At 40.0% G+C, this 24,464-nt stretch overlaps 1 pseudogene; it reads right to left on the minus strand.

The window, feature by feature from the left end:
* Window positions 1-431: 431 nt before the first annotated feature.
* On the minus strand, window positions 432-1,022 carry LOC102928087 (chromatin target of PRMT1 protein pseudogene; annotated as a pseudogene).
* Window positions 1,023-24,464: the final 23,442 nt, after the last annotated feature.

Below are 24,464 nucleotides of genomic sequence, written 5' to 3' on the forward strand. Positions count from 1 at the left end.
AGAAAAACTCTACCCAGGGACTACAGATTAGTGAGAATAGTGGCTGCCTCCTGGGAACCTTTTCTGGGATCATAAAGATGAACAGAGGAAATATTAAAATGTCAGAGCATATGACAGGTGAGGCAAAGGCTGGAAAAATGTTGTTCTACTCACTAGGCCAACACATTCTTGTTCAAACAGAAGTCTAGGTGACTGGGTAAACAACAAAAACAAACTCAATCAAATCAAAGGAAAACAGGTTTCATTCATATAACACAGTTTCAAAAAGTAGATGGAACAGACTAAATGTTCCAACTAGTGACAGGTAAGTCCACAGTCTACTGTGATAGGTCCTTCCAGCATCATTCGTGTTTCTTCTCATGTTTTCTCCAGGTTATTTTTTTTTATATAGATGTATAGACTTTAACAAGAGTCTAATAGGCGGGCAGGCTTCAATCACTGGTTTCGGGATTTGCCTGTGCCATGTAGGCATCCAACTCAACATCCAGTTGTCCTTTAGTTTTTGACATGTATGCATCCAATTGGTCAATACAGGGTGAATGAGGGAACCCCTTTCTCTGCCATGACCTCAGCCTCAGCCTCCAAAGTCCCCTCTTCCCCAACCTATCATATCCCAACCTCAAAAACGATCTCTCACCTCTAAGCAAGGTTCTAGTGGCATGTCCCCCAAGTAGTCCTCCTCAGGGAAAGTCTCTCTGGATTATGGGTACGCCTCTTCCTCCAATTGCTCCCCTGGCCAGGGTACCTTTGAGTTGGACTGAACGAGCCTGGATGTTGCTCTTACCCAGGTGCTGCTTTAAGCTCTGCTTAAGTTTTAATGCTGCCTGGACAGAGGGTCTATTCTCCATCTGCTGGGCCAGGCTTCTGTTTCTGGCATTGGCTAGCTGCTGCTGCTGCTACATCAAAGCCCGAATATTCACTGGTATCGGCTCTTTGTTCTTCAGCGTATTAATAAAGCGCTCATTTAGAAATACCTTGGTGGTGCTTTTTAGCGCAACTTTTGGCACTGATTATGCAACCATCTTCAAATCCTCAGAATCAAAGGAGATGGACTCCAGCGTTCCTCCTGGGGCTGCCTGCGTGGCTGCAACTGGCAGGTGGGCCAAGGTCCAACCGAACCTGAGCTGCCTGGGAGCCGCTCTAGTTATCTAGCTGGGTGGTTGGGTTAGATGCTTAAATGGTGTGATGGGTTGAGTATCTAGATGGCTGATACTCCTGCTAGTCAGGCCTGTCCTTTCCTGTCACTCATCTGTATCACCACAGGTAGCACCCACAACTCTGCTTGGTGTCCAAAACAAAATCCCAAGAGGTGGGTTGGAGACTCCGACCACATACAGCTGTGGCCTGTACAGGTGGCTGCAAAGCCAAAGGCAAACAGCTTTTTGTTTTGTTTTGTTTTGTTTTGTGAATTTGTGCCCCCAAAAATTTGGACGCCAGATGTTGCATGAATCCTAGTTGGTCTTAATAAAAACACTGAGCCAGGTATTGGGGTAAATACTGAAAGATCAGAGAGACAAAGGAATAAGCCACAACTGCTTCTTACCTTCCAACTCCACGAATCCTCTGAAAGCCTCTAAATCTGCAGCTAAAAAGACCTAGTTTCTGTCTCCTCACAACTTATATACCTTTTTCCACCCAGCCATTTCACTTCCTTCCTAGTGCTGGGATTAATGACATGTGTGCTTCCCAAGTACTGGTAGCAAAGGCATGAGATCTCAAGTGCTAGGATTAAAGATTAAACACTATCTGGCTGTTTTCTTTAAACTGGATTAATCTCGTGTAGTCTAGGGTGGTCTTGAACTCACAGAGATCCAGAGGGAGCTCTGCCTCTGCCTCCTGAGTACTAGGATTAAAGGTGTGTGTCTCCACTGTCTGAACTCTGAGGCTAGCTCTGTCCTCTGATTTTTCAGACAAGTTTTATTAGAGTACAAGAAAATGTCACCACACTTCCCATGCAGTATTAAAATGGAGGCAGAATTATTTGGTTCCAAAGATATCTAGTGATAGTATGATATTATTATCCTGGCTAATCTTTTTTGTTGTTGTTGTTAAGAATATTTTTATTCAGCTCACATACCAATCACAGATCCCTCTTTTCCTTCCTCCTGCCCTTCCAGCCTCAACCCCAACCCACCCTGATTCCCTCCTACAAGAAGGTAAGGCTTCCCATGGGGAGTCAGCAGAAACTGGTACATTCAGTAGAGGCAGGTCCAATCACTCCCCCCTGCCTCAAGGCTGTGCGAGTTATCCTACCATAGGTAGTGGACTCCAAAAACCCTGCTCATGCATCAGGGATGAATTCTGATTCTACTGCCAGTGGGGCACTTAAGCATATCAAGCTACACAACTGACTTTCTATGCATAGGGCCTACTTGTGTCCCTTGGAGGCTCCACAGGCTAATATTCTTAAGGTTTGTTGATTATTAATGTTGATTACAACTAAAAAAGTACCTTCAGAATTATTTGGAGACTAGTGTTTCAAAACCAGACACTACATCTTAGACAAGTTGCATTATTATAATAGCAATTTGAAACTATCCTTAATAAAGTACCCTAAAACATGTTTTATAAACTCTGTGAAGATTCTTTGCTTAAACATATGTGGTCCCAGGATTCTCTGAGCACATTCTTGACCTTCTCTCATCATTCATCAATAAAGATATGAAAAGATAGTAAAATCATTTCCAGATGACCAAGATAAGGTCCTTGAAAAATTCAATTCACAATAAAATATCTGCCCAAGAAAATGCAAGGCAGACTATAGTGGAATAATCGTTTTGTACACTGTGAAGATGTGTCTTTTCCAAGGCACCTTCTGAGTGGTTTAATAAAGAGCTGAATGGCCCATAATGAGGCAGGAGAGAATAACTGAGACTTCCAGGGAGACAGATGAACTAGGGATGAATTTAGGAGAGCAAGAGATGCCAGTGAGGCACTGAGGAAGTCAGACACATGGTACAGAAGAGGGGTACCTGAGCCATGTGTCAGAATATAAATGAATAGAAACGGGCTAAGTTAAGTTATAAGAGCTAGTTGGGATAAAAGCCTAAGCAAGTCCTGCTGTGGAATAACCCTGTACACTGTGAATATGTATTATTCTCATTGGTTAATAAAAAGCTGACAGGCTGGTAGCCAGTCAGGGAGTATAGGTGGGACAGCCAGACACAGAAGATTCTGGGAAAAAGAAGGACAGAGTCAGAGGAGTTGGCCAGCCAGATGTAGAGTAAGTCAAACACTCAAAATGGGATAGTGGTAGAAGCCACATGGCAGAATATAGATTGATAGAAATGGGTTAATTTAAGTTGTAAGAGCTAATTAATAATAAGCCTGAGCTATCGGTTGAGCATTTGTAATTAATATGTCTCTGTGTGGTTACTTGGGACTGGCGGCCCAAAAAAGAAAAGTCAGCCTACACAGCCAAGTTTTCATTATGTGTGAGCTGGTGGCCAAAAGGAAAGTCCAACTGCACTAGACAAAAGAAAAAAATCCCATTTGTTCCAAACCAATAGCATTTGAGCAATCATTTATTTCATAGCTTCTGTGGGAATGCAACCACCTAAATATAATAAGTTGGCTAGGTTTCTGTACCAGGTATAAATTCCCTCCCACTGTGTTGGCATTTAGTCCAATTAGACAGCTATCAGATGCTCCCAATATAATAATTTCAGTATTTCACCTTTGGGAATATTCACCTTGCTGGTCATTATTGTAGATCACAGGCTTTACAGCTGGATAGGATTATTATTGCTTTTCTTCTATGGTGTTTTCATGGAATTTTCCAATGTTATAAGAGCTAGTCCTCATGGAAGAGAATTCCAGGTGATTTCCAGCTTAATTACTTAAAGCATTGTAATTGAAATATATGGTGTCTCCAGCAATAGTGTCTTACCTTCAAGTTCTTGCAGGCAAACGGGGCAATAGACAAGGATAACAGTAGGTAAGGCTATGAAACCTAGAGGAGAACCTAATAATTCTACTTTCCTAAATCATTATAATACCTAACTGCCTTCTAAATACTTAATACAAATTCAGAAGAGTAGCTCTCACCTCTCATTGAAGAAGCTTCCTTTTGCAGCAGATAGAGACTATGAAATATTTTCACTACTTCTCAAAATGCAGATAAGAAGTCTTGGTATGCCTGTCTTAGGCATTCCAATCCTGTAATAAAATACCACACCCAAAAAAATGTTTTATTTTATCTTACAGCTTTAGTCCATTATTCAGGAAGGTCTATTATTCAGGAGCTTACACCTGGTAGTGGCCTGGATGTATGAACTGAAACAGAAACCATGGAGGAGTACTGCTTCCTGGCTGCTCCTCATGGCCTTCTCATCCTGCTTCATAAACTATCAAGGACCACCTTCTGAAAGGTGGTATCATCCCCAATGAGCTGAACCCACCCCTATCTATTGCTAATCAAGAAAATGCAATAAAAGCCTACCTGCAGGAAAATTTTATAGAGCCATTTTCTTCAATTTAGACTCCCTTTTCTCAAACAGTCTTAGCCTGTGTTGAGGTAACATTAAAAAAAAAAAAAGACAACAATTTCCAGGACCAGTTGATGCATCTACAATTTCAACTGTGCACCTAAGTTTCAGGGAACATCACAGAACAGGGAACAGAAAGATAGTAAGGGTCAGAGGACCCAGACACCTGCTACTAAGTAGTTAATGTCTTCTATGTATGACAGAGAGGCTGCAGCCATGCATGACACCTGCATAGTGACAGCACCAGCTGACACTTCATTGTGGGTGGGGAAAATCTCACAAGTCCCTAAAGAGCTACAAGGCAATTAATGGCTACAGAGAGAGAGAGAAAGAGACAGAGAGAGAGAGAGAGAGAGAGAGAGAGAGAGACAGACAGACAGACAGACAGACAGAGACAGAGAGAGAGACAGAGAGACAGAGAGAGACACAGACAGAGACAGAGAGACAGAGACAGACAGAGAGACACAGACAGAGAGACACAGACAGAGACAGAGAGACAGACAAATAGAGACAGTGACAGAGAGAATTAATCTCCTCCAAGGAAGGGACTCCTGATAGGTTATCCACTACCAAATGGTCAGCCCTAAACACTGAACAGGCTGGGGAAAAAGGAGGATTGGAAATGATATAAATACAATACTTACATATGAAATTTAAAAAAAAATCCAAGTTAAAAACTGCATATGAAGAATCCAGTGTTGGTTGGTTGGACCAGTTGTTGCTTCCTCGTTTGAGATATTCTCCTTCCACGTTCTGCTCACTGGCCACATCCCCTCTTTCTTCCCCATTCTCAGTGTTTGCTCTAAAATATTCAGCTTTGTACAAATTTGCTCAGTTCACACTGTATTCTAACTCCCACTAAAACAGAGTACTCCAGATTGATATCTGGCTTTCCACTTTAACTAATTTTAGCTTTTCTCATCCTTAGTATATTCCGCTGTTTATAAAACAAACGTTATGGGAATAAAATGACTTAAAAATTACTAATGCATCATAATAGCCTCATATTTCATAGTAAAACTAGAGAAAATGAAATGTTGGAAGACATAAAAAGTAAACATGAAAGTGTTAATAAATAAGTACTGAAAAAAGAGGAAGAAAATAATCAGGAAACAGTACATAATATGGGAAAAGCCCAGTATCTAACTTCTCCAAAACTGTCCTTTGTCACCCTGATTACACAGTCAAAGAATGTGTGTTCATCTCACTGAGGTCCCAAAGTCCCTGCCAGTGATGTCAAGATTGTCTCACTTCACCCAAGATTTTACCTCTTCACATTGACCTCTGTGCTTACTACTTCCATGCCAAAGGCTAATGACACACTTTCACTTTGGAGTTTCCTTTTGTGTGCCTCTTTTGTATGGAATCTACTGTGGACTGAAGAATGAAGAATGAAAGGAGCATGCCTATTCCCCAATACAACAAAATTCTATTTTTTTCTCATAGTGGCAATCACCCCTCAGTCTTACATAATCCACACATCTACATAGAACATGGTGCATTGTTTACAGCTCCTCTCAAATAATGAAAGGTCTCCACTTTTCTCCTCATGGTACTTTGTATTCTAGATATATAATGTAGAAAAATATAACATCATTCTAATGAAACATTTAAAAATAATCACATTCATTTTCATATCATCTCTCATTCAGTACACTATTTTCATGTAGAATATATTTTATATAACAAATAAATGCACTATATATAAATAATATGTGTGTATATATATGTATAAAGTGATTATACTAAATATATGTATCTATTTAACAAAAACAGAAATTCACTTTCTTTACTATGATTGAAACCTTGCTTTCTATAATTAAATGTATTTAGAAGTATGAAAGCCTACTAATGACATTTAAATAGTTTAGTATATATTAAAGACTAATTTGAGAAATATATCACTACTTTACATTGGAAGTTATATTAATTGAAGTGTTTAGTTTTCAGTTCTATTTGTTACAATCCATTATCCCATTCATCATTGGGAATAGGAAGGACAGAGTAACACCAAACACAATCACTTTATTTTTAAAAGATTACTTTAAAATATGTGAACTCTACTCAGTACCTTTTATCACTACTTCAAATCTCTTTAAATAAATCTATGTTCTGCAAATATCCTTCATCCCCAAGCTTCATCCCCACCCACCTCATCTCTGCAAAGTAATTCATTTTAAAATCTTTCAAAAAATTCTAACATCTTCATTATCAGAGAAAGCCATTTTGCTGGTGGTGGTATTCAAGAGCTTACATCTTCAAATAAAAGAAGCCTACATCATTTCATTGTGATGGTGTATGATGTAGACAATTAAATTCTGTTCTGAAACATTTTTGCTTTTGTTCAGTTAAATTTGGTTTTCCTTTCACTAGTAAAAAATCTATTGTTTCTAATGAAAAGATTTCAGGAACGCATCAGACATAGTTTTGTACTGTTAAATAATAAAAAAAAGGAAAAAAAAGAATTGAAAGACCTCCCTCAGACACTGTTAATGTTTCTGTATAATTAAGCATATATATGTATGTGTGTGTGTGTGTGTGTATGTATGTGTGTAAAATACCATAGTTTTACCAAAGTTTCCTCCAATGTCTATAATTATCACTTTAAAGGTTGTTAATCAGTTATTGTCATGAAAACTGAGTATCTTATTCCAAAGAGAAGAGAGGACAATGTACCCTAATTGTTGTTAAGTGGTTCATTCAAGAACTGCCATTTCAGAGTGCATTTAAGAAAGGCTGAGATGGAAACGTCAAGACGGTACTTTCTAAGCTGAACATTGCTGATGGCTTGTGAAGCTTTCAGCTTATCAAGGCCCATACCTCCATCTCTGATATAGAAAGTGTGCTAGCTGTGAAATCCCTAAAAATTTTCATAACAGAAATTTCTGAATTGTAAAATCTTGTCAGCAATGATCCCAATCTGAAAGGAGTTACTGGATCTGGAATTGAGGAAATGATAATTATAATATAGAAAGTTCATCTGAAATCATTACCCTTTTCTCATTAATACCTAGTTATCAACTCTCTTGTTCTGTAATTGTCAACATGAGTGAAGTCACAGCTTCCATAAGGTTAAGGACAATAGCAGCATATAAAAAACAACCACCCAATGTAGCACCTAAAGTAGAGAAAAATCTTTAGAAATCATAGAGAATCTAAAAAAATGCAAAGATATTAAGGAAAATCAATACAAATATAACATAAATTTTAAATTATGTGGAAGTAACAATTAAGGAAAACCTAAGCCTTTAAAGTGGTTAGGTAATTAGATAACACTGCTGTTTAAATTTGAATGAGTCCTCAGTGTTGTTTGTTGTTTTATAGATTTGACTACAACAAATAATGAAAACAGCTAAGTCATTTAAGGGACACTTTAAAACAGTGAATGTAGCTAATGCTTTTGATAGAACACATATGCTAATGAAGGGATTCAGAAAATAACTTCTACTACTAGCCCTTTTACAATGTGTTTTCATTGGACGCACTGTGGTCATTTTCAAATGAAAAAGATGTCATAACTTTAAAAAAAATCTGTAAATATTGATTCAGTTGAGATTTGTTTCAGATAAAGCCTACAGATGTGTAAAGTTTGAAAGCAAGTTGGAGCCTGTTTATTGGTTTCCACATAGGCCAGATTCCCCTGCTAAAAAAAAAACAGAGAAAGTTACATCAAGGGAAGAATTTGTGGATTCCCTTGGTTGATCTGAAGAGATGCCCTAGCAATTCCAGTTTCATTTCTCTTCACTGTGTTATTATTAAAAATAGTTTTCTCATAACTCTGAACAATTTGACCTGTTAAACATATTGGCGTGGGACAAATCTTCTCCTGTCATGAAAATCTATGAGTCTCAATCTTGTTTTTCCTCTTTTGATAACATTGGCAACATTGGTATCTTTATATATTTGCTTTTGCTGCAACAAGTTTCTCCCAGCCCTGAGAGGGGGAACTGGACATGATATCCCATCCTGAACTAAGAGGCTCTCTTCAATAGTTAACTACTTGCAAAAGAAAGAATGGATTCCCACTGGACATAGAAACATACTCAAGGGGAGGGACCATGACCAGCAGCAAATGTCCAATTCAAAATGAACTCAATGGTATTTGGAAAGATTTTTTTTTTCTTTTTTGTCTTACAATCTTTTATCTTAGCATTTTTATTGTTGTTTATCTTAGCAGTCTTTTGCTTATATATTTTCTAATTTTGTGTTTTTTATGAGTCTATTTTTCTCTCTTTATAGTGCTTGTGTGTGTGTGCGCGTGTGCATGTATATGTGTTTTTTTGCTTAATTGTTCTATTATTATTTGTTAGCTTTGACTGTTTCCTTTCTAAAGAAAGAGAAAGAAGGTATGGAATTGAATAGGTGAGGAGGTTAAGAGCACTTTGGAGCAGATGAATTGGAAGAAACTATATTCAAACTATATTGTAGGAAAAATCTATTTTCAATAATCTGATAGTGATCTTTTCTTCTTCATTTTTATTGAAAATAAATTCTTTTATAAAATACATCTCAAACCACAGTTTCACCTCCCTCTACTCCTCCCAGCTACCCTTACCACCCTTCTCTCTGAGATTCCCTCCCTCTCTGTTTCCCTTCAGAAAAGAGCAGGCCTACAGGAGACTACAAACAAACACAACAAAACAAGGTACACTAACACAAAGCCTAAGCCCTCATATCAAGGCTCAACAAGACCACCCAACAGAATGAAAAGAGTCCCAGTGAAAGGACTAAGCAGACCCCATAACAGGCTGATCAGTCCTCTCTCAGAGATCAGGCTTCAATGTTTCCTGAGACTTGAGCAAGCATTTTCTGGGAGGGCCATGAACAAAAGACATAGTCCTCGAAGTAGCTCCTTTTGTGCAAGTACTCTGACTGCTCAAGGTTCAGCCAGTTGTTTACTGTCTGGGATCTCTCACCAACTTACAGCTACATGCATGTGTCAATGTGAACCAGCCCCCACATTCAATAAGTGCTGGGACAGCCAGCTCCATGGAAACTCAAGGACAAAGCCTGGGACTTGTCCAGGCCTGCCCCAAAATGGATAACTGTAACCCCTTTAAGGAACACTAGCCAATTAAAAGTTACTAACATGATTGCCACTCTCATCAACCAAATCCTGAGTCCGTTCCTATGTAGTCTGTAGACCCCAAGCTTTAAAACCCCAGGTTTTAAAAATCCTGTCCCATTGCTGCTCAAGATCTTTTCTGTTCTGCTGGAGACAGATGGAAAGTCCCAAAGATACAAAGACTTAACAATACAAAGACTCTTTGCTTTTGCATCAGAGTCAGTCTCTTGGTGGTCTTTGGGAGACTCTGGATACAACAGTAGAAGCAGGCAAAAGAATCAGTGATATAGCCCTCCCGTTATTAGGAGTCACACAAAAACACCAAGCTAACAGCCATAACATATACACAAGGGAACTTGTGCAGACTCATGCAGGTCCCATGCTTGGTACTCTCTGAGCCCATATAAGCCCCGCTTAGTTGATAGGGTGGGCCATGTTCTCCTGTTGTCTTCCATCTCCTCTGACTCCTATGATCTTTCTTCCTCCTCTTAGCCTGGGTTCCCAAAACACCTAGGGGAGGGACCATATGGAGACCTTCTATTTAGATTTTCTCTCTCTGAATAATGTCTGGCTGTGGGTCTCTGCAACTGCTCCTCCTATCTGCTCCTAGAAGAAGCCTCTCTGATGATGACTGGACAAGGTACTTACCTATGTGGACAGCAGAATATCATTAGGAATCCTTTAGTTTATTTTTTTCAGGTCATGTTTGGTTCTATCCTAGGACTCTAGGCTATCCAATCTGTGGTTCTTGGCCATCTAGGCAGAGAAAGGCCTGGCCTTCCTCTCATGGCATGGGCCTCAAGTTAATCCTAACATCAGTTGGCTACTCACTCCAAAAATTCTGTGCTGCCATTGCTCCAGCACATCTTGCAGGCAGGACAGATTGTAGTTTGCGGAGATTATGGTGGGGTTGGTATCCAGGGTTCTTCCTGTAGCCTGCAGAGTATCTTCTTTTGCACCAGACTAGAACATAGGGGTGATGGCTCCATGCAGGCACCAGATCAAACTCTATAGATTCAATGAGGTATGTGGATATTGTCCTCGACAATGGGGCCCAGCTTTCAGATTTCAGAGAGTGACCTTCTGTCCTAACATCAGCCTGGGTTGTTTGGGAATCTCTATGGGACCCCCTTGGTCAACAACTCAATGGAATGTATCCTAGCCCTATACTGGAAGCCTTGTGTGGTTACAAAAGGTGGTAAGTTTAGACTCTCTACCCTCTATTACTAGCTGTCCTCCTTAGAGTCACCCTCATAGATTCCAGGAAGTTTCCACTGCATTCCACCCCTTCCAATGTCCCCCAATTCCAGTGGTTGTTCCTCCTACTCTCTCCTCTCACTCCCCTCACTTGATCCTTCCCACTCCCATCAGCACCTACAACCGCCCCCCCCCATCCACCAGCAAAATTTATTCTATTTCTATATCTCTCACCCAGGGAGATCCATGACTCCCCTGTCCCCAAGATCCCTCTTTACCAAAACTCTCCAGGTTTGTGGATTGTAGTTTTGTTATCATTTACTTAAAAAAGGTTAATATCCACTTATAAGTGAATACATATCACATGTCTTTCTTCAGGTTAGGAAAATATTTTTCTATGATTTTGTTGAAAATATTTCCTGGGTCTTTGAACTGGGATTCTTCTCCTTTCTCTATTGTTATTCTTCTTAGGATTGGCCTTTTTATAGTGTCCCAGATTTCCTAGATGTTTTGTGTCAGGAATTATTTTAGACTTAACATTAGTTTTTACTTTTTAAAATTTATTCTATGTGTCTTTTATATCACGTATCTTGATTCCATTCATTTACAAATCCCTTTGCATCAGCTCTTCACCCCTGCAGCCCTCCCCCCAAATAAAACAAAATTTGAGAGAAAAAGGGTAAAGGGGGGAGACAAATTAAAAATCTTTTCATGGAAGCTGCGGTGTGACACATTGAGTCCCACAGTAAACCCCTTTGTCCATATATCTTTATTTTCAAGTGTTCATTGAAAAGAGTCATTGGTCTGGTTCATGTAGAAACCAGGTTTCTACTACACCATCCATGCTGGGCTCACAATGAGACTCTTCTTAGATATCTTGTTGTTTCCCTGTGTTGTGTAGATCCTGTAGCTTTGGCTCTCTGGGTCAGTTCCCTTCACATACTCCAGCAGATCATAGGTAGGGTGGATGTTGGGGCAGGCCAAGTCATAACCCTGGTTCTGGGTCTGGGCAATAGGGTTGGTCTGTCTGCCAGTTCTCCAGTGTCCTCACCATGAGGACAATCTCTCCAACATTGTCCTTGCTAATTCACCTATTGTAGCAAGGTGGGAGGGGTGGGGACAGTTCTGTTGCTTTCATGTCCTCAGGATCAGCTCTCCTATACCTACATCATTAGGGGCAGCTATATTATGTTGCCCAGGTAAGGTACAGGGTCCACTCTCCTGAGTCCTATAGCTGGTGATGGGTAGGGACAGCCTTCCCACTCTAATGACCAAAGGGCCAGCTCCTCCACTCATCTCAGGCTTTGATGGGTGAGAGGTGCGGGTGGAGGGGGGCATCTCTCCTCCACCCATGCTACCACATATCAGATAAATAATGGGGACAATTCTCCTTTGCTCTTAACATTGGGGATGGGACACCCTCACCTCCAACCACCTGGCAGCTCTGCTGTGCTTTCTTTATTGCTTCTTTGTGCTTTATTGTCCTTGCCATGGCAAGGGACAAAACCTGTTTCCAGAGTGCTGCATCTGGCAAGGGGGAAAGTCAACTCTGTTGTCTATTGCAGGTGGTAAGGAGCAAGGGACAAGGAGGCCATCTCTCACCCTCCAACATTGCACATCACAGATGACTAGTGGAGGCAGTTCTCCCACACAATTCTGGGCTGGCTCACCCATACCTTTGCTAATAGGCTTGGCTCTATTGTGCTGCGCTGGCCAGGTGCAAAGCCTGTTCTCCAGAGTATTGTAGTTGACGGGGGTCAGGGACAGCTCTCCTGCTCTTGTGACCTCAGTGCCATCTCTTCCACCTGCCTTAGGCATTTTTTTTGGAGGAAAAGTGCATCTTTCCCTTACCTATGCCACCAGAAGACAGATGAGCAATGGGGATAGCTCTCTCTTGCTCACTGCATCAGGGCTGGCTCACCTACATCTGCACTAACAGGGCCGGCTCTATTGTGCTGCTCTGGTAAGGTGCAGAACCTGCTCTCCTGAATGCTGCAGCTGATGGGGGGTCAAGGACAGCACTCCTGCTCTTATGACCCCAGGCTCCCATCTAACTCAGGCATTGGTGGGTGGGAATGGGGGAAGAGCATCATTCCCTGGCACATGCAGCCATATGGTAGAGGAGGGGTGGTACTAGGTCTTCCATGCTCAGGTCCTCAGGGTTGGCTCACCTGTGCTCTCATCAACAGAGTCATCTGTGCTGTGCTGCCCAAACAAAGTGCAGGGCTCACTTTCCCATGTGTTACAGCTAGTCAGGGAGTCAAGTCCGTCACCATCTCAGCCCACTCCCTTCCTCTTTCTCTTCAGACATGTCTGTCCACAGGATCAGAGCCATTCCCCCACCCCTCTCTCTTTCTTTCTCTCCCTTCTTCCTTCTCCCTGTCTTTCCCTTCTTCCATATGCTCCCTCTTTCCTCCCCCTCACCTATACCACACCATACTACCTCTGCTCACTTTAAAAGTAGCAGCCGGTGCTTCAAGGTATCAGGACGGACCTTGTTTTGTCCCCAGAGGCCAGGGTGGAGAGCCCCAAGCCTTCATGTGGATCTCCTTGTCCCCCTTATGTCACCATGATGCTGAGCTGGGCTATGCTTCCTCATCACAAAGGGATCATTATAGTGCCCAACCACCCAGCGCCTATGGTACCAGGCATACTCCTGGTGGGTACATTTGGCTGAGTTCTGCCCAGCCTGGCCACATGGCATAGGGTAGGGGCTTCCCTGGAGTCCAGTGGTGGCCAGGGTTAAAATCCCTGGCCCATGATTGGCTGAGTTCTAGGCATTTTTTTTGAGTAATGAATCCATTTCTCTTATAGTATCTTCAAAGCCTGAGTTTTTGTTTTCCATCTCTTATATTTTGTTGGTGAAGTTTGCTCTGTAGTTCCTACTTGCATTCTTAAATTTTTCATTTCCAGAATTCCCTCAGTTGTGCTTTCTTTATTGCTTCTGTTTTCATGTCTTGGAAAGGTTTATTTGTTTCCTTCAACTGTTTGTTTTTTTCTTGGCTTTTTAAAAGGTATTTATTCATTTAGTCCAATTGTTTGTTTGTGTTTACCTGGCTGTCTTTGAGGGATTTATTCATTTCCTCCCACGATTTGTGGTTTCCTGGATTACTTTAGGGGATTTATTCATTTCCTCTTTAAGGACCTCTACCATTTTCATACATCTGGCTTTAAGGTCTTTTTCTGGTTCTTCCGCTGTGTTGGAATATTCAGGGACTGCTGTGGTAGGACAGCTGGGCTCTGGTGGAGATATATTGCCTTAGTTGTTACTGATTGTAGCTTTATGCCAGTGTCTAGGCATTTTGGGTTGGAGTGATTATATGTCTAAATGCTGAATTTTGGTTTGTGGCTGTTTTTGTTCCTTGGTTTCTGTTTCTTTTCTGGATTTTCAGAGAATGTGTTGGCTGTGTATTGCCTATTTTCTTGGCCTGCTCTGTTGACATGTTCAAAGGAATGCTTGCTGGTGTTGGAGGTTGGATGAAGGGATGGCTGGTTGGAGACTGCCTTTTTCTGTGCAAGGGGAGACCCTAAGAATTGGGTCTGGAGGAACAGAGAGAATGCAGAAGGTCCACAGGAAGCCTGCCTGGTTTTCTTGCAGGCCTGGCCTGTGGTTGAGCAGAGGGTGCCTGCCCCAGTTGGGGACTGGTACTCAGTGACAAGGTGGGGAGGGAGGGGCTGGTGTGGGGAATGGGGAATGGTCTGTGGGATCCACCAGAAGCGCAGATGAGGGCAGAGGAAGTTGCAGCTGCTTTTTTGTTGCTGTGTTGGGATGACTCTGCAGGTTGGGTCTAGGGGAACTGAAAGAGTGGAGAAGGATCAATCTCAGGTATCCTATGTGGTCCTTCAATAATTATTTACATAAGAATCTATACTACATATTATATAACAGAGTATTTTTTTTTTGAAAGAGAAAGAATGGTTTTCTGGATTTTGGCTTCAGATCTCCTTTCTGAAATACATGAATATTAAGAATATAGGTATTAGCTATCATTCCTTGCCTCGTTATTGGCAGTATAATAGCATTTTATGGAAATTCTTGTGTGATAAATAAAATTCTATGTTCATTTTTCATGCCACTACAAGACAGTTATCACTAGGGGATTAGGCAGTGATCTTAGTGAATCAAGTATTTGCTGTTAAAGCAGGAGAACAGGAATCAGAGACTGGAATGCCCAGCACACACATAAATTCCTGGTAGACATGGCAGCAAGCTTGTATCCCTAGCACACACAGGTTAGCAAGGTCAGGTAGACCAGACTCTCAGCAAGCTCTGACTTGAGGGAGAAATCTTGCCTCAAGAATGAAGTATAGAACAATTGTGGAAGACACCCAATGCCACCCTCTGGATTCCATGTGCACAACCAAACATCTGCTAGCCGCATAAGCATATGTACCTCCAGAATTATACACAGGCACATACACCACATACATACAGACATGCAAAGAATCTGACTTTTAAATCTTAAATGTCTTGTTTCATGAATTTCAAAATGAATCTTACAGAGATAAAATGAAGAGGCACCAAACCACTTGCCTTTTGCAGGCAGCATAATCAAATCACTCTCCTTGACATTTCCAGTGTTCCCACAGTTTCGGTTTCTTAGCCCTTTGTCCTGTCTTTGAAACACTTGATGACAGCCTTTGTTATAAGAAAATATTCCATCTTATTCCATTTTGTTCCATTTAGTCTTTTAGTCAATTCTAGGGAATAAACGTTTCTTCCCTTTATGACCTAGAATAAGCACCCTGATCTGAAGATCATTTATTTAATAACCCCTCAAGTTCCCATTTCCTGTATAGTAGTGGTATCATTGACTCTGGAGACTGAGACTTAGACATTGTGGGAGACTCTTACTCAATGCACCTCATAGACCTTAAAATTATATTCTCATTGCAAACTTAAAACAGCCCAATGAGTTAAGATTTCCTCTTCCTGGTTCACATTCAAACAAATGTTGCTCCAAGATAGCAAAACTCAGCTTTCTTGTTCTTCTTTACATGCCCACATTCTGTTTTCACCTGAAATTTTCTGTGTATGTTAGTCTTTTCTCCTGAGCATTAAGACACACAGTCATGATTCTATATATCAGTCTTCTCGCCGTATTTTCACCGCTGGCTGTGTATTAGGATAATGACATATAAAGGCCAGAGCTATGCATCAAATGGTCATTTCTTCCCTTGCTCAGACTCCAGCATCTCAGATCTTACTGAACCTGCTGGGGAACTGCATGCTTGGCTTGAAGCAAGTGTTGCCACAGGGACTTTCAGAAGCACTGGCTTTCTTCTCTAGCAACTTCCTAGTTACTGCTTCTGGTGGTATCTTTTTTTTTTTTTTTTTTTTTTAAGACACCCTCTGTCTCTCACCTGTTCCCTAGACTTTTCTGTGGCAAAACCACTTTAAATTTGCCAATTCACTAACTCCAGGAGCTGTTGAAAGAACAATTCCTGCTGAGCCCTCTGGTGGTAGCCACGGGGCAAAACAGCCCTTTGAAATAAATTGCTCGGTACAGCCTAGATTAGAAAGCCCTTTGAGGGGACTTCTGCAGCCAGCTACTGGCTCTGTGTCACTGTAGCATTAAGTGCAGTATAACTCATAAAACCTGGAATCCATGACAATGATTTAACGTAACTGTCTCATCAATTCCCTTGCACAATAGTGCACAAATGTAATTTACCTAAAAGAAGTTCTGTTTTAGGTGACCATAGTGCATCATTCCCTAAATTCAACACCCTGCTTAATTTGTAAAAATAATGTAGTGTCTATGTTTGTTTGCTAGTACATTTACATTATATATACTTGCAAATACATCAAGAAATGGCTCCTTGCTTGACAGCATTATCATCAACTGAATTGTATGTAGGTGAACTATCCCAATATTTTATTTCAGCTTTAGAGGTACCCTAAACCTCTAAAAGGTTGTATGTTTTCTTTAAGAACGTCCCTAAACACACCCTATCCAAACATTCAATATTGCCTGCTTTAGCTCTCTGACTGAGTAAAATAATACTCTAAGCAACTTGAAAGGACAAAGACAAACCATACATTATTCATGTATAGGCCATATATAATTTGGGAAATGTGACAGAAGTTAAACCATAATTGGGTAACTTAAAGAGGCAGTCAATCATACTGTAGTTAACTGAGGTCAAGGCCACGTGTGAACTATACTGATTAATGTAATGTGGCATCTAGGCTTGCTTTCTGGGCTTCACACCTTTATTAGCGACAGACATCACAAGAGTGCTTAGGTTTCTGTATTTCCATTCATTTGTACCCAGGTTATAATTTCCATTTTCCTTTTTTCATTTACATCACATTGATATTTCTGGAAGAAATCTGTGCCTGCCCACTATAAGGCTAGACCCCAAACAAGTGAAAACATATGACACAATATTAGGAAACAAACCAAAAGCATAAGCAAGACAGTTGTGTAGCTTGACCTGCTTAAGGGGCTCTCTGGCAGTGGGATCAGGATCAGTCCTTGGTGCATGAGTGTGTGGTGGTAATCTAATTGTATTGAAATATTATTTTGATTTGTACTGAAATATTAATTTGATTGTATGTTAATAAATAAAGTTGTCTGGGGGTCAGAGCTATTAGAGCCATAGCAAGAGTGTGGCGGTGGTGGCACACGCCTTTAATCCCATAGATATCTGTGTGTTCAGGGTCAGAGCTATTAGAGCCATAGCAAGAGTGTGGCGGTGGTGGCACACACCTTTAATCCCATAAGATCTCTGTGTGTTCAGGGATACAGCCAGCATTGGAGACATATGCCTTTAAGACCTAGGGGGCTGTACATTCAGACAGTGACGAGGCAGTCATGTGTTTGGGTTTACAACCAATGAGAAGGCAGAACAACATACTTTAAAAATACGAACCGAGAGGAAGTAGGTCTCTTTTCGCGAAGCTGGGACAGCAGGAGGAAGGGTGAGATTTTAGCTCTGAGCTCTGACCTCTCGGCTTTCTCTTTTACATTGTTTCTGTGTTTCTTATTTAATAAGACGGTTGGTTACATCTACATCTGGCACCCAACGTGACAAGAATCCATTAAAAACTGCTTGGCTTGGCGGCAGGTCCGCTTTCCCGCAAGGGCGGCAGGCGGCCCGCGGCGGCGGCGGCGGCGGCAGCGGCGGCACACGGCGGCCGGCGGCGATCGGCTTGTTAGTCCGAGCTGCTGGCGTCCTAGTCCGGGTAGCAACTTCTAGCCCGGGCCTAGGTCTGTGAGCAGCTTGCCTAAAGCCGGTGCTACAAACAACTCAGACCTGCCCTGCCTGTAAAGCCAACGCACGTGGTCGGAGCTTAAGGAAGCCAGACCCAAGCCTTGACTCGGCACAAGAGGGAACACGTGGCTGCATTTAAGCTTTAGCCGGCTACGCTTTCTTGTGCGTTCTCTCTTTCTCTCTCTCTCTCTCTCTCTCTCTCTCTCTCTCTCTCTCTCTCTCTCTCTCTGGATTTACAACTGGGACACTAGGTGGCTGCTTTGAAAATCCCCTCGGATTTCTACTGTTCTACGCAGATTTGGTAAGTCATAATATATCAGATATTTTAAAGGAAACTATCTAAAAGAGAATTTTTTTTCCACATTAAAAAACAAATGGGTTTTATGTGTGCATTGGAAGAAAATTGGTTTTTGTTCGAAATTTTAGGCAGTCTGGCAATGGAACAACTATATAATATTAGTATTGGTGGAATTATGCACCTCATCACTATAATAATCCACATTTTAATATTTAAAAAGATAGTCCATTTAAGTGCCAGGATAACAGCGTTAGAAGAACTTGTTAAACCTGTAAAAATTCAGACAGAAGAAATTAACAGTGAAGTTGTTTCAAGTCGGGATCATAAGGTTGCAGAAAGAAAGCCTGTTTTCACACAGTCACCCTTAATTTATCCTGTAACAGTACAGCAGATGCCTGATCAAATGGCTACACAAAATACTTGGGCTCCAATTGAAATGTTGGATTTAAAAAGGTTTAAGGAGGCAATAGTATCTTATGGCATGCATTCCCCATATGTAAAGCAAATGTTAAACACTTGGTCAACATATAATAGGATAGTACCACAGGACTGGCGGGACCTCGCACAAGGTGTTCTGGAACCCAGCCAGAGACTTCAATTTCTGACTTGGTTTAAGGAGGAGGCTAAAAACATAGAAAAACAGTGGAGGGATAAAGGAGTACAAGTTTGCCAGGATCAGCTTATGGGCGAAGGCCAATATGCTTCAGCACAAGCACAATGTTTATATGATGTCCAAACCCTAATTTTATGTCGAACGGCAGCCTTGAATGCATGGGACAAAGTTGAGGAACCAGGAAAAAAATCTGAGTCATTTACAAAGGTGAAGCAAGGCCCAAAAGAGTCTTTTACAGATTTTTTACAAAGACTGGCTTCAGCAGTAAAGAGAACAGTCTCGGATTCAGAAGCTGGTAAGGCAATAATTGAATCTTTGGCCTTTGAGAATTCGAATGCAGCATGCAAAAGAATAATCAGGCCATTAAGGGCAAGATCTGCACCTATGGAAGATTGGATTAGAGAAACAATTAATGTTGAAGCTGATGAGCATGATGATACATGGGTAGGAGAAGTAATTTCAAAAGGTTTGAGGAGTGTTAGATGTTTTGGATGTGGAAAGCAAGGACATTTGAAAAGGGACTGTAGACAGGTCATTTCCAGAAACAATGTTTCTTCAAGGAACAATGGCAACAGAATGCCCCTTCCTTCTGGAGTATGCAGAAGGTGTGGTAAGGGAAAACACTGGACCAACGAATGTAGATCAACAAAGGACAGACAGGGTAATCCTTTGCCTCAGTCTTCGGGAAACTCCCAGAGGGGCCTCAGGCAGGCCCCCAGTGCAAATCCAGTTCAAACCTTTCCGGCAGCCATAGAGGAAATGCCTGCTCTGGAGAGCGATTAAATAACCAAATGCCTATTGGAATAAATCATGCTGGTCAGAATGATGAAACAGAGAGAATAGAAAATTCAGGAGAAAACATAAAGAAAATTTTTTGGCAAACTTCTATTAATGAACAAAGACCAAAATTAACGATAAAAATAAATGGTGTTTTGTTGTCAGGTCTGGTAGACACAGGTGCGGACGTTACCATAATTGCACCAGAATTTTGGCATCCAACTTGGCCTCTTCAGGAGGTAAACGTTCAACTGTTAGGAATTGGGACATTATCTCAGGTGAAACAGAGTGCAAGATGGCTCGAATGTATAGGTCCAGAAGGACAGAGAGGAAAATTAAAACCATATGTGGCTAACATAACTATGAACCTGTGGGGTCGAGACTTGTTGCAACAATGGAATACTCAGATTAACATCCCTCCAATCTCAGAAACAAATCATAAACTAGCACATGTTACTGAGAGAAATATTAGAAGATATTGTTCTAATGAGTGGTCACCAGCCATCCATATTATACAAGAACAGGGCACAATAACTGATGATCTTCCAAAGACACCAACAGCTCTACCTTTAAAATGGTTAACAGACAAGCCTGTATGGGTCCAGCAATGGCCTTTAACAACAGAGAAACTCCAGGCTTTAGAAGAGCTGGTAGAAGAACAGTTAAATGCTCAGCATATTGAAGAATCAACCAGCCCTTGGAATTCTCCTGTATTTGTTATTAAAAAGAAATCTGGTAAATGGAGAATGGTAACAGACCTTAGGGCAATTAACAAAGTAATTCAGCCAATGGGTTCTCTACAATCTGGGATGCCTTTGCCTACTCTGTTACCAAAAGGATGGCCTCTCATAGTTATTGATTTAAAAGACTGTTTCTTTTAAATACCCTTACAAGAAAAAGACAGAGAAAGATTTGCTTTTACAGTGCCTACTTATAATAATTCTCAACCGGTTAAAAGATTTCAATGGAGGGTCCTCCCACAGGGAATGTTGAATAGCCCAACTCTGTGCCAATATTTTGTACAACAGCCATTGGAAGTGATACGTAAAAAATTTCCTAAATCTATAATTTATCATTATATGGAGATATTTTACTAGCTGACTCAAATGCAGATACTTTAGAAATAATGTTTGAAGAAGTAAAGAAAATTTTGCCTCGCTGGGGATTACAAATTGCTCCTGAAAAGATACAAAGAGGAGATTCTATTAATTATTTAGGATATAAAATAGAGCTACAAAAAATTAGACCCCAAAAGGTGCAAATTCGGAGAGATAGACTACAGACTCTTAATGACTTTCAAAGATTATTTGGAGATATTTCTCATCTACGAACTATTGTTGGGGTAAAAAATGATGAACTGACTAATTTGTTCAAAACCTTAGAAGGTGACAAGGACTTAAATAGTCCAAGAGAATTATCACCTGAAGCTGAGAAAGAATTAGCATTGGTAGAAAAGAAAGTGCATGAAGGACACGTGAATCGTATTGATCCAAAGCTGGATTGCATTTTGGTTATCTTACCTTCTAGGCGTTCTCCTACTGGAATATTAATGCAGAGGGAAGATATTATATTGGAATGGATATTTTTACCAAATAAACCAAATAAAAAATTAAAAACTTATGTGGAAAAAATCTCTGACTTGATTTACAAAGGAAAAATGAGACTTCGTCAATTAGCAGGCATAGAACCAGCAGAAATTGTCGTACCATTAACTAAGGAGGACATTGAAAAATTATGGACAGAAAGTGAACCTTGGCAAAGAGCTTGCAGTAATTTTTTGGGAGAAATTAACAGCAAATATCCCAAAAGCAATAGAATTGATCTTATAAAGAGAGCTGAATGGATCTTGCCTCGAATTGTACGGCAAAAACCCATATCTGGAGTTCGTACATTTTATACAGATGCCAACAAAGAAGGAAAGGCAGGTTACAAATCAGAAAATTTAAGTAAAGTGGTTCAAAGTCCGTATAATTCAGTGCAAAAATCAGAATTGTATGCTATTCTGTTGGTATTAATGGATTTTTCAGAACCTCTCAACATAGTAACTGACTCTCAGTATGCTGAAAGAGTGGTGTTACATATTGAGACTGCAGAATTTATCCCTGATGCTTCAGAATTAACTTCACTATTTATTCAATTACAAGATACAATCAGGAAAAGGAATCATCCTTTATATATAACTCACATTCGATCCCATACTGGTCTGCCAGGCCCTCTAGCACAAGGCAATGAAGAGATTGATAAATTATTGATAGGGAATGTGCTGGAGGCCTCAGAATTTCATAAAAAACATCACGTTAATAGTAAAGGTTTAAAAAAGGATTTTTCCATAACCTGGCAACAAGCCAAAGAAATAATAAAGAAATGTCCTACTTGTTCCTTCTACAATCAGACGCCATTACCAGCAGGATGTAACCCAAAGGGTACTCAGAGAAATGAAATCTGGCAGATGGACGTGTTTCACTTTGCAGAATTTGGAAAATTGAAATATGTACACCACACTATCGATACTTATTCAGGATTTCAATGGGCAACTGCTTTGAGTTCTGAAAAAGCTGATTCTGTAATCACTCATTTGCTAGAAGTTATGGCCATCATGGGTATACCTGCACAAATCAAAACTGACAATGCTCCATCATATGTCTCTGTTAAAATGAAACAGTTTTTTGCTTATTACAATATAAAGCATATTACAGGCATACCACATAATCCTACAGGTCAAGCAGTTATAGAAAGATCAAACAGAACTCTAAAGGATATGCTAAATAAACAGAAATGGGTAACAAAAACCCCCAGAAATAGACTGCATAATGCTCTTCTAACTTTGAATTTTCTGAATGCCAATGAGAAAGGAACAACAGCTGCAGAGAGACATTGGATAATAGAAAAAACCACAGAATTAAATCAGCCTATATACTTTAAGGATGTGCTGACCTCAGAATGGAAACCAGGGTATGTATTACATTGGGGACGTGGTTTTGCTTTTGTTTCTACAGGAGAAGATAAGCTGTGGGTACCATCAAAATTGATAAAGGTTCGATTTGAACAAGAGAGACCTCTTAATTAGAGGAGGTGATAGTTCATCAACCAGCATGAACATCCAATTTAAACTAACTTGTATCAATAAAACATGCCTTTTCATTTCATCAGATAATAACTTGCCAAAAAAGGAACATCCCCAAAATTAGTCTTGGGGAAAGGTTTTTGTTTTTGTCTTTTAGGAGAATGAAGGTTAAGGAATCTGAAGAACACTGGACAAATGAGACAACTGAAGAAAAGGGACAAATCATCTATCCCAAGAAACAGAGTGAAACGGTGTATGGGTATATATTATCTAAAAAAAAATTTTATGTCTTCCTAAATGTTTGTTTCTGCTTTTCTCTAAAGATTTAACACTATTGGTCTTCTAACAGTCCCAGTTCAATTAAAATTTAAAGCTGACTTTGGAGTTGGAGAATGGCTCTCTCCTTCTTTAAAATCAAGCATGTTGTTAAAAGGAAAATGCAAACTCCCTGTATCATGCCAGAATAAGAGCCATCTTCTGCTATGGTACAGGACAAAAGCAAAATTAATTAAGGGACTATTCTATTACTAATCTCAACTCTTTGATTCTATTCTGATTCTTTAAACTTTTCTCAAAGTATAAATTTTATATCAAAATTTACAAGATTAATATATATATATACATTTTAAACTTTGTTAAGATATGAATGGTCACATAGAGTACTAACTAATTCTAGAAAAAAGGCTAGCTGCATATATATGTTTTTGTGTTCGAGTCTCTTATCAGTTTTCTGCAGGAAATCACGGCCAGGCCTAACATCAACTGAAGTCTCCAGAAAGAAGATGGGGCCCCACAACAACAACAATTCCACGTGGACAATAATAATATCATTAAGCTGACAAACATCATCCATAGATCAGCTTTGAACTACAAGGTGCTCAGAGCAAATTTGAGATGACTAGCTGAGATGATCCAGTCTCAAAGACTACTTGAATAAGGACTTGAGATAAACCCTGAACTTTGGCATTATACACAGACTGGATAGTGAAGGATATAGTTACCTCTCTTAGAATTTGACAATTAACCTAAAATTTTTCTTTCAGGATAAAGAAAACTTCGCCCATACCCAGCAGGAAGCAATTTTAAGAATACGACGCCCACATTCCCAAAGAGGTGGTGTGGGGCAGGTGGTTTTTTGGTCTTTTTAATGGGTTCTGGGTCTGGGATAATTTTCAGTATTTAGGGGGGTTGGTTACAAGTTATTGTCAAGGGTTAGGAAAAAGGCTAAGCAAAGGAGATTAGATTTAAGGTTCTTGTTTAAAAAAAAAAAAAAAAGAAAGAAAGAAGGAAAGAAAGAAAAAAAAGAAAGAAAAGAGAAAGACAATTACTAGTTTTAAATACTTTACATTGGATTGAATTGTTTTATATTGTACACAAATTTGAAACTGATATTGTTAGAAAATGCTATATGTATATTTCTAATTGTATTTATTCCATCCATTTAACAATGTAATGCAAATTTCTGATCCTTGAATGTTATTATTATCAACTATCAGGATATAAAGAAATGAAAGCTAGTAGTTAGACATTATCATAGAACTTGTAGTCATATTAGATATGTTTTAAAAATTGAGCAGAGATGTTTTAGACAGGTCATCTTCAAACCCTTCAGAGATCTACAGAATATGGCATTTAAAATGTTTTAATAACTTAGAAAATTTTTCTTTTTTGAGACATGTTGGCTCCTGGCAGTACCAATCTACTTTAGAGAAAATATGGGCATTGAAGAAACTGCATATGGA

Source organism: Peromyscus maniculatus, chromosome 10, assembly GCF_049852395.1.
Source record: "Peromyscus maniculatus bairdii isolate BWxNUB_F1_BW_parent chromosome 10, HU_Pman_BW_mat_3.1, whole genome shotgun sequence".
Lineage (NCBI taxonomy): Eukaryota > Metazoa > Chordata > Mammalia > Rodentia > Cricetidae > Peromyscus > Peromyscus maniculatus.